Source organism: Periplaneta americana, chromosome 3 (genome assembly GCF_040183065.1).
Source record: "Periplaneta americana isolate PAMFEO1 chromosome 3, P.americana_PAMFEO1_priV1, whole genome shotgun sequence".
Lineage (NCBI taxonomy): Eukaryota > Metazoa > Arthropoda > Insecta > Blattodea > Blattidae > Periplaneta > Periplaneta americana.
Window position 1 is genome coordinate 78843689 of NC_091119.1, and position 12619 is coordinate 78856307.

Below are 12619 nucleotides of genomic sequence, written 5' to 3' on the forward strand. Positions count from 1 at the left end.
GTAAAGAACGGAATTTTTTTCTTTAAAACATTCAAATAATTTCGTTTCTTTCACTATGTCTTCTTAAATGAAGTTTGTGAATTATGAAAACCTGACATTAAATAAAGTTTGTGTATTATTACAACCTGATTTCCTTTTAAAAACAGTTTCTGTGTGTTTAATCGCATAGCGAAGTGGCGTGTAGTATGGCTTCCCGCACCTCTTCCCCCCTTCCGTCACCAGGCACGCTTCCCCTCGTCAAAATTCACCTATAGCGCCAACTCCATATTCAGGTTCATAAAACAGTTTCATACCGTGACTGATCTCAGTATAGACTAACTACTCTGCACACTTGTGCGCATTTCCTATTATTATTATTATTATTATTATTATTATTATTATTATTATTATTATTATTATTATTATTAAAACAGTTTCATGCAACATAAAACGTTAGTCCCTATTTACACTTCCTATAGGGAAGACCAGGTAACTTGATACCCTAAGGGTGAAACCTAACCATTTTTTCCCCCATTACTACGTATGCTAGTGGATTATGGTGATTTTCTAGTTTGAAGGTTGAATTTTCTGTTGCCAACTTCGTTTCGAATTTCGGTACTGACAAATACAACGAGTTAGATACTATAGAGAGGACAAAGATCTCAGAAAGTTGAAGACAATTGAACATTGGTCCGCCATGTTTCGGTTAGTCAAAACAAAGGGGCGTGGCTCGGATGTTGTAGGAAATGACTGTGATGAAGTTAGTATTATTGTGAATTGAGCTACATATTAAGACTATGTTAATAAGTAAAAAGTAAAATACACACAAAACTTTCGTTTTATAACAGCTTAGGCCTATGTTTTATTAGTTTCACTAAATATAGCCCCAATATTAAATGACAAGCTATACTCGATGCAACCAAAGCAAAGCACCTAAAGACGGATGAATTTAATCGGCAGAAGAAAAATAAATAATTTTTTTACTTCGTCACAAATTTAATTACCTTACAGCTAATCTAACCTAATATGAAATTATGTATTTCAGTGCTCACCAGGTGATTTCAAGAGAGACGACGTATGTAACTAATAGGAGTAAAATATAGGAAAGGTTAGTAGCGAAAATTAAAAAAAATATCCAGTACGGTAATTAAGTTATTGAGAAAAATTCATTTGAAATTGGAATTAACACAGAGAACTTTTTGAAAACTGCAATTATTAAAACTACAAATAACCTCTTAGCATGCAACATAATAATTAAAGAATGACACTAATAGAAAGTTACTCATGATCATAACTCACCACATTTATTGAAACGATAAGATACTTACGATTAACATTGTTATCAGAAACAACAGGAGTCACAGCTAGGTACACTTCTTTTCGCGTGATGGAGACATCATGTAGTCTAATATAATTTGAAACAAATATTGTCGCGTGATGGAGACATCGTGTAGTCTAATATAATTTGCAACAAATATTGATCTCACACGTGTCTCGCAACTAGGTAGAGGCTTTTGCAGAATAAAACTGTTCTTACATTATTTTGAACAATAATGACAAATTGTGTGTGATGCAAGTGCAAACTTTCCACTTTGTTAACAAAAAGAGCCCTACGCATTAATAAAAGAAAATTGGAGTAGGCCCTATAAACACAATAAATACCAAACTCTTGATGGTACAGACTTATTAATACAGATATTTCGCTTATTCTCAGTCCGTCTTATCTTATAATTCTCTGCGGTAATGGTACCTGTATTGAGAGGGTTTAATTATCCAGCAACGAATATTATGATTTACTGTACATTTCATTTAAATCCGAGGGAATGGGACATTTTTGGAAATTTTAAAGTCTTAATTATTACCTTTTCATTTATAAATCAGCTTTTTGCAAAACCTATAGCGAAATGTTAAAATTAAATATCGATGTATTTGAAAAATATAATACATGTACCAACTCCTTGCAGTGTACCTTTGATAAGCACTCCTTGCGGAGGCCGGCGGTACTATAGACCGCCATGTTTTTTAGGGAACGATCCATAGTACTGTTGGCCTCCGCAGGGAGCGCTTATCAGAGGTCTTTAGCCTCTCTATAGTATCTAACTCGTTGGACAAATACTACAACTGGTAGTGTTTTTGTAACTGTTATGTTGGTGTTACTGTCGTACTCTATTTAAGCGGCGTCAGTACTGGCGTTATTGAAAATGTAATAGCACTAGGTTTCTGAGTCGGTTACTGGAAGATAGTGAAATTCGAACTTATTAATAATTAATTAATATTAGTATTAATATTAATACATAATAGTTATTTTATGTGTTGCGTTGCGGTTATAAATTCAAGAATAGTCAGATAAGTACGAATAAATATAATATACTTGAGCGTGATAATGCACGTGGGTAATCGATAGAAATATTATTTCACATTTTAATTAATTTCTTTCGTGTTAAGATTTTTATTACAATGTAAAAAAAAATGAAATAGTGTGGCAGTGACTCGTCCAAGGAAGAAAATGTGTGGCATTCAGAGTACGCTTCAGAAATCTGTAGTTCACATGTATAATGAGTTGAAGAAAGAAGATGATGAAGAAGGAATTATGCTAACGGAGACAGCAATTACAACCAGAATAGCAAAATTATTAGGAGTAAGTATTCTTAAGCATACATTTCAAAGTGGTATTCAGTTTTAGGAGTTTGTACTAATAATTTCATGATTGTGGTCAAACAAAACAAATTTTTAGGTTAGGCCTAGATGTTTAATCAAGTCAGTGATTTTCATATTGCCAAACTAAATACATTTAAGATACTGTAATACTGCAGTAGGTGACAGCTTAAATACATTTACAAATTAGACGAACAAATAATCAAACAGCACGAAAGTAAATTTCCAGTTTTCTCTTTTGGTATTAAATTAACCGTTCAGATCACAATTTACATGCCACATCGGCCGAAGAAAATACAAGTCATATTGTAATTATTAACTTGATATTCCAGCAAATATTACATGAATGTTGGCCTGTTATGGTGCTTAAAAATAATTCAGTTTTATATAATAACTATATAACATACTCTATAAAGCATAGGAACGTTGACTCTGGCTGAATAATTTATTCATGAGTGGTCTAAGTAATATTAAATATGGTGTTTCTTCAGAAAAGCTACCCCATCCAAAGTACTTGTTAAGATATAACACTCGAGAGGACGAGGACGCACTACTGGGAAACTAACCATTTCTTTTCGTCCTGGACCTCTCGCATGTTATATTGGTAATTAGTAACAAGTTTGAGGGAGGGACTACTACAGTGCATTAGAATATACAGGTAAGTGTCAAAGGAGTTTTGTGCTGAAAGTATTTGTGGCTGTGAACTAAAACCACGTGTTCATCGCTATGTAAATATCACAGAAATCAATTAAACAAAATAAAATTATACCTTCTTTGATGTAGCTTTTCTGGAGAATTACCTAAACATTAGCCTACTTAAACCTATCATAGACCAACCTAACATGTTGATCATTTTCTATTCATATAGCTGGTATCATGCATGAATTTTATGATATAACAATTTTTAAAAGTCTTATGTTATTGTTTGTTATTGCAGCTTGGCTTTACTACTGCTAGAAAAGTGATAAATTCACAGAAGGGGACCCCACTTGTGACACCAGGAAAACATAGACTATGTAAACATCCAGTGACTGATAGCTGATGATTTTACGAAAGATGCAATTGCGAGATTTATTTATGACAAGTTACATAAAGGTAGGGAAGTTACAGGAATTATTGTGTTGATTTATGGAATGTAATTCTGATATTAGTCATATGTATAAAATTATGGCATAATTTTCATTTATTGTTACAGGGAAAATACTAACAGCAGCAAAAGTTCTGGAACATATGAATAATAATTATGAAACATATTTATTTAGAGGATCCTTATGATCAGTGAAAAAAGTTTTGAAAGAGATGACATTTCTATGGAGCAAAGGGGATCCTTATACACATGTACGAGAAAGTGATGTTATTCGTTTTTGAGAGAGTATATAAGAAATGTGGAGCGTGAGAATCCTAAACCCATAGTATTCTTCGATGAGACTTGGATTTTTATGAATGGTAAATTTCAATGTATTGTGAGACATTGAGTGATTGAATTTTTTACTAACAAATAGGTTAACACTTATGTGGAATATGAAATTGCAATTAGAATAGGCTACTAGTAATGAATTCAGGTGGGAACAACATGTTTTGCAATTAATAGTTTCATATTATAACTAGAGGTTAGTTATAAAATTCTTGAACGGTTTTCCTGTGTTTAAAATTTTAGTGTCTCTTAGAGTTTCAATGTGAATTGCTTTTCTCTCTCTGTTTTTTTAAGTAGGATCACCCACTTAGTCATGGAATAAACCAGGTGACGTTTCCAGTGACATGAATGGTGTTATTCATAGACCAACAAATGAGGGTGGAAGATTAGATGCCGGAACGAAAGGTGGATTTATACTCGGTAAGTTATATTGATTTATATTTTACATAAATTTGGCAAGAGTAATTTTTTAAATCAGGGTACAAAAATATAAAAATTGGTGACTAAATAAAAACATGGGAAAGCCTTTCACCAAAGGGGATCTCATGTCATGTTATGTTCTGTTATGTGCTGTAATTGCAATAAAAGAATAAATTTGTTTTATTTTCTTTATTTAAATGCTGGGAATTCATGTGACGTAATTATATGCCCAGGTATAATTTTTATTACAGGTGCTGATTTAATTTTTTTATGCAATTGAAAGAAAAGTCAGGACTACCATAGTGCTATGAATGGCCCTGTAGTTGAGAAGTGGGTGCAAACACAGTTGTTGACCTGAGAACATTAGGGCAATGCGTTATTGTCATGGATAGTGCTGCATATCATAGCAGACTTGTGGAAAATCAGCCAACAACAAAATGGAGGAAAGAACAGCTACTGGTGATTGCAACTGAATATAATAGATTTGTTGTACTAAATGATAAGAGTTGATGGTGTGATATCACCTTTTGATATTACATTGCAATATTAATTTCCATACTTTACAGTCATTATTATTATTATTATTATTATTATTATTATTATTATTATTATTATTATTATTATTATTATTACTACTACTACTACTACTACTATTGCAACTGTTTCTCTTATTTCTCATGATTAGGCATACTTATAGATGCTACTTTTTTCTTTCAGGTGAAATTGAATCTACATAACAATCCTAAGACAACAGAGCCTTGCCAATTACTGTTCCGAAGCGGCCTTGTCTTATGTGTTGTGTCTATATACAATTAATTCTTTCAGCTTTTTTCCCCCTTAATGTAGTGAAGTTGTTGGTTGATTGATATCCAGTGTTCAGCAGTTGATGTCATTTGTTATCTTGCACTCCAATATTTAACCGGATGATTGAAAGTTGTGTAAAGTTGGACAGTCAAGACAATGATCCATATCTTCATTGAGATTTGAGAAATGGCACATGGGAGATTCTGAAATATCAGTTCTTTGTAAATATTTGAGACAATCATAGCCTGTGATAATATGAGTACTGCCACTGTAGATTTTCATAGAAGTTCAGTTATTAAATTAGGTGTATTATTTTTACTATGTATTGTACTATATTTTTGTTTTGCTTAATTGATGAATTATATATGCTGTAAATTGAATAGTAGACTGTAGGCCTATAGCTTAACTGATGAATTGTATGTGCTGTTAATTAAATAGTAGGCTGTATACCACAAGCGATGAATTGTTTATGCTTGTAATTTGAAGTAATTTGCATGAAATGCATTATCAATTTCTGTATATTTCAGCTGATTGAATTGTTTATACTTTTAAATTGAATTAACTTGCTTGCTATGTATTATATTTTATAGCTTAACTAATGAATAATTGTTTAGATTTGTCAATTTAATAATCTGAGTGCCATGTACTTCATATTTTTAGTAGAGCCACCAATGTAGCTTAGTTGGTAGACCCGGCCTGCAAATTCAGAGCTGCACTCGAGGGTAGGTTGGATCCCCCATTTGGTCTGATTAGTTAGTTTCTTCTGAGGATTTTCCTCCATCGTGGAGCGAATGCCGGATGGCCTATTGCAATTTTTCATTTGCTTTAGAATCTTTCCCATTTTTGTTACCACATTGTCATGTTCTGATCTTGTTATTCTTTTAACAGTGTGGTAAGATGCAAGTATAGATAACCTTACAGTAATTTTGCTACCTTTCAGCTACATCATTACCTCCCACTCCATGAAGTTCAGGGAGCCACTGAAGTACCAGTCGTCGATGTAATTCGACCATTTTGCTTAAAATTTTAAAACACTATAAAATATTGAGATTTCTTGCTGTTACGTCCAATACTGTAGCAAGAATATCTGATTTTGAATCTGATAGTATGACAGCCTTCTCAGATTTATGAAGTTGATACTGGAGATTTTGTAAGCTTAAAAGTGTATCTAAATTTTCACTATCAAAATTTGTCAGTGTTTGAAGTTAGTTAGTTAGTGGCATTTAAAAAGGGCGCGTCAGCTACTATGGCTATTTGCGCCCTTATCTAAAATATTTCACTAAACACAAACACAATACAATAACCAGAACGTTTAAAAGAACTAAAAGGCATTGTCACTGTTAAAATGGGCCAAACAAGTGTTTGAATATAATTCCCTGTAAAAGGGAATATACTGGTATTGTACTACAACACCACTACATCTATAGCTTGGTAAACAGGATCCATCTATAAAAAATACTGTATGTAGTCACTCACTGACCAGATCATTTATCGTTCCTAATGATTTTTAAAATGTCTGGAGAAGTATCACATTTCTTAACATCATCTGTTAAAGTTAACTTATATACTATTCATTTTCAAATAACTTGGGATTGTGTTTTATTAGTAAAGTTTCTCTTAATTGAGCAAGTTTGAGTTCTCCAAGTAGAATCAAAAAGTCTGTTGGGATTTTGGCTCAGTTTATTAATATTTGTGGACTGTGATTTTTTGTTCTAGACAACCATATTATCTGCAAATGATGAGATTATCATAAGATCTATCTCTTTAGTTAGACCATCGACATTAATATTGGAAAATGTATTCCTGAAAACAACAATGTGGGAAGCCCAGATGAATCTGTCTCTATTTACATATTTGTGACAATGAATCAAATAATCAAGTCACTGACCCAGTGTAACACTTTATCATGGACACCCTAAGTTTGCAATTTCTTAAGTGATTTATATCTACAGAGCCATATGATCCTTGAAAATAAATTAAAATTGCTAAGGTGTTTTGTTTTCTGTTTAAAATATCTTTAATATCTTGACTAAAATTTAAAATCTGTCCATTTGTTGAATGTAATTTTCTAAAGTCAACTCAATAAGATGAAAGTTAGTTACTAGATTCCAGGAACCAATTCAATCTATGAAATCATCTCTTCCATAATTTTGGCTGTCATACTGGTAAGAGGTATCTGTCGATAACTCGAAAAGATATTAGTTGAATAATTGCTTTTCAAAATTGATGTTATGATAGATTTTCTCCAGACAGATATTGTATTTTAGATGAGATTACAAGATAAAAGTAGTGAGTTTGCTTGTTTGGCAACATGTTTAAGAAAATCAGCATGTGTATTGTCTGGACTTGGAGATGTTTTGGGTCTTATGTTATTAAATTAATAGTAATATTCAGTTCTTGATTAAATATTGTTATATAAAGTAGATTGTAAATTTAATATTTCTTTCAGTTTTTCCTTAATAGTCTGACGTACACAGATAAAACTAACAACCACACCACCAACTAATCTAATAGAAATTAAAATATAATTAAATGTAGATAAAGTAATTAAAATTATAAATACACGTAATAAACCATAACCCCCTAATTTCAACAATATACTATTTTATTCCCTTTTACAGCTTGTAGATAATTATTAATTATAGTTATTACTTATTAGCGTAATATTGATTGAACTTATTGGCTATTTCACTTCGTTTGAAAGATGTTATTGTGTACAAAAAGCATTTTTGGATGATCGTTTCATGCTGTATGTTGTGTATAAATCTATGATTTCTGGCCATCTATTCTGTGTAATCCATCTTTTGTATAGAATTAATAAAATACTCTTTTGGTAGTAATTATTTTATTAATTGAGTACTTAATTTTCACCAGCTCACATTTCTTGAATCATTTGTTTTTTCTTATTTAAATTTAGGACACAAGAGCCAAAAAGAGACTTCACAGTTATGTATCATACATTTTTTCAATGACAGACGTGGAGTTGCAGAAATAGTAAGTGTAAAATTACTAAGCAATTTACAAACAAATTAAATCTTTAAAAAGGTATCTAGAAGTGAAATTACGTATGGCTTTTAAGGACCAAAATTGTTTTTGTAAGTTGATTTATTATTATTTCAGTTTTAGCCTATTTGTATTATCCATTTCCTTACTAATTTCAAAAGATAATCAGAAGTTCATTCGAATTCCAACCAAAAGTCAATTGGTTATTAATTTATCTACCTTTAGGAAGTACAGTATATGTACGCTGGAATCTTTGAAGTGAAGTGACAATAATTTAATTGGTCTTGGAACAGATCTGATTCTTGAATATTATTATACTATACTTTGTTGTATAGTTACGTCTAGTAACCTATTAATGCTAATACTAATAATGTAAAGGAATAAAAGAATAGAACATAGCAATACACTTCTCATGCGATTCATTTCCTCCATTTCTCAAATAGTTCGCCTACGAAAATATATTACAAATTATTGAAACTATTCAGAATAACCTTCCAACATAAAGGTAAAGTACGGTGAGTAAAGAAGTCATTCAGTACATAGGATCGTGATTTTACTACATGCGGTGATATCTGGTAACAGTTGGCAACACTGACAAGACGGAAATATTTGCTGTTTGGGAACTGAACTTACGTAATCCTCACTATATTTATCGCGCAACATCAAGCGCTTTCTGTCGGCTATATGTAGCATCACCGTTTACACTTGGCAGATTTTTCGTCCACAACTGTGAGCACCCGATTCGCATCGAGTGCTGATCGGAGAAGCATCTTATCGAACAGTGCTCCGCCCTGATTTGTGTTTACGTAGTTGCGTAGTTTTTTCAAGTTATATTTAGTGGAATTATATTATTATCTAACAGTTTAACGACATTGTGTGGTGTTTGTTTAAGTTATAACTTTATTTCTTCATCATTTTGTGTTACGTGCGCGAACAAAATCGAGTGATTGTGTAGTAATTACTTTAGCTTGGCTCTCGGAGCCAAGCGTGGTGCCTGTTAAAATGACTCAAAATACTGAAGACTGGTGTCTAATCGAAAATCAACCTGGTGTATTTAACATAGTGACTTCAAATACGACAACAACCACAACATCTGTAACAAGTAGTAGTACCCCTACATCTACAATGACTACATTATGTGATCCTACTCGCGTACCCAACTCAACTAGCAAACAAATTAATCCCGCGGAAAACGCAACTTCAAGTAAAAGTAAAGTAAGAGATCATGTCGTTAAGAAACAGAAACTAAATACGGACAAAGCCAAACCGAATTCTTCAGTTTCCGATACACAAACAACATTATCTCATGAAACATTAATTCATCCGGATATCAAACTACAAAATGTTTTTGATCCTCTTGTCCATGAAATGGACACCGACATATCACCACAAAACCAAAATAATCCTCAAGTAGGAAACCAAAAAGATAACAACAACACAGATTTTCCTAGACCCAAATCAACTCGAATGCCGCCAATTATTGTGAAGAATATCCCAGCCGGAAATTTCTTTGCAAATAATAAAAAACTGCAGTCACTACTTAGCCAGCCACTGAAAATCACATACTCTGCTGAAGGAATGAAATATTTAACTAGTTGCCGCGCTGACTATGACAAGTTATATAATATCTTGCAAACTGAAAACCTTCAGTTTTATTCTCACGAACCTCGGGAAACTAAATTACTACAAGTAGTACTGAAAGGACTTCCAGCTTTTGTAGAATCTGCTACTCTCAAAACAGAACTTGAACTCTTAGATTTCCAAATAGAACACATTCGTCAAATTACTGTTCCTTGCTACGACACTGATGGCATACCGACACGACGTCCCATCCCCATCTGGATAATTACACTTCCAAATAATGAACACTCCCGAACCATATACCAATTGCAAGATATTAACAATCATATCATAAAAATTGAGTCATATAGACCTCGTCCGCATATTACACAATGTCATAAGTGTCAGGGTTTTGGTCACACTTCACGTCGATGTAATTTGCCTACTCGATGTGTTAAATGCGGAAATAATCACTTATTCGCCGATTGTCCTCTGAAAGGCCCTGTACATAACCCTAAATGTGCAAATTGTGACGGTGCTCATACTGCCAGCTACAGCCAATGCCCAATTCAACTAAAGAAGAAAGCGGAACTTCAAGAGAAGATGAGGAACAGGAGAATTCTTTCCGAAGAACGTTCTACACCACCAACATGGAAACACAGTGACTTTCCTCTACTTGCTAATACTGGCAACACCAAAGCTTTCCAGTCAACATTTAATTCTCAAAGTGCTACATCAACATCATCTGAATCAATATCAGACTCCTTCAAAGATATTGTTAATATCTTATGCTCACTGAACATTCAACGTACAATTCAGCTTGTCCGCACAACACTTCATAAAATCCAAAATGCAAATGACTCAATATCCAAGGTCATAATATTCATTGAAGGTTTCATTAATCTTTTCAATTTACAACAATCTATAAATGACCCCTAAATGCTTTCCAAACACAGAGGACTAAACATCTTAAATTTCAATGCCAATGGAATAATCCACCAGACTTACGAACTACAAGCCTTGCTCTTTAATTATGATATTGACCTCGCATGTATTAGTGAAACTCATCTAAAACCCACTATAAAATTTCGTGTACGCAGCTATACTGTTATCCGTACAGATAGAAACAACCGACCTGGAGGAGGAACTGCTATACTCATTAAAAATTCCATACCATATCGAACAGCCATTCTACCGATTTTTCAGAATCTTGAAGCCACTGGTGTATTCATCCAGCTTGAAGGAACAGAAATACTCATAGCATCTGTTTATTACCCGCCATACGCTCAACTCAATGAAAACGACCTGACCCTGCTTATCACACATAACAAACATTTCATTTTCTGTGGTGATCTCAATGCAAAACATAAATCATGGAATTCTAGACTGAATACTCCGAAAGGTGAAACTTTATTATTACATTCCAATAAATTTCATTACTCAATTACAAGACCAAAAGCACCTACAAGATTTCCCTGGATAACCACTCATCATCCAGATGTACTTGATATTTGTTTATGTAACACAAAATATTCCCCGGTTCAACAAATCTGCTTAAACGCTCTTGACTCCGACCATATTCCAGTACTTCTGACCTTCAAGGCCCCTTTCCATATGATATCAGATCAACCTTCTACAGAAAAAGTTACAGATTGGAATGGCTTCACAAAACGCTTGCACCAAATCATCCCAGGTACCCTACCGACTTTAAAAACTTCAGAAATAGAAACTGCTATAATATTTTCAGACACTATCATAGACACATTCGATGAAATGTCCTCCACATTGACTTTTGAGAAATCAGATAACAACGCTTATGGTAAAAATGAACTAAAATATCTTCTTAAAGCCAAAAACCAAGCTCGAAAACGGTGGCAACTTTATGCGGATCCTCAAGCAAAAAGAGCTTTTTATCGGTATCAACGTGCTATCCGAAGAAAATATGAACTTTACAAAATCAATAAGTTTGCCGACACAGTGGAAAACATAAAGCCTACAGGAAAAACCTTTTGGTCGTTTACAAAACGAATGTTAGGAAAATCTATCACAAAAAATTCAACACCTATTAAAGACTCAAGTGGTACATTTAATTATGATCCCATTGATAGGCTTGAAGCTCTTGCAAACTCCTTTCAAAACCGATTCTCCTCCCATCATCACTCTTCACTACAAGACTTTTCAACAACAATATCGCAACATGTACAGTCCATATTACATCCCCCTGAACCGGGAAATGCACCTCACGTACGACCACAAGAAATCAAGATCATAATTCGAAATCTAGCACCGAAGAAGACACCTGGTCCGGATAAAATCACACCAGCCATACTGAAGAAATTACCAAAAAGAGCAATAACACATTTAACGAAGATATTCAACTCATGTCTACATCATAATTATTTTCCAACAGCATGGGAAACAGCACATATTATACCAATTGTTAAACCGGGAAAAGATCCAACATTACCCCAAAGTTATAGACCAATCAGCCTAACCAACTTCCTTGGAAAAATTTTTGAACGTCTCATTCTGGCACGACTAAAGCCATATTTAACTGCACCAGATGTCATCCACCATGAACAGTTTGGATTTAAACCCCACCATAGTCCCAGAGAAGCACTTCACAGATTAACAACATCCATTCAAAGAGGATTTCAACTTGGACAACATACAGTAGCTACATTTATCGACATTCAGCAAGCTTTTGATACTGTCTGGCACACTGGTTTATTATATAAACTTCACAAACTTAACATTCCTATAAATTATATTCAACTTATCGCC

General features: G+C 33.4%; 1 long non-coding RNA gene across 1 annotated transcript; it reads left to right on the forward strand.

Moving 5' to 3' along the window:
* The first annotated feature begins 4067 nt into the window (after nt 1-4067).
* Nucleotides 4068-8221, forward strand: LOC138696195 (uncharacterized). The gene is made up of 3 exons (XR_011331278.1): nt 4068-4468; nt 4720-4927; nt 5186-8221. It is a non-coding gene; the product is annotated as an uncharacterized lncRNA (long non-coding RNA).
* Nucleotides 8222-12619: the final 4398 nt, after the last annotated feature.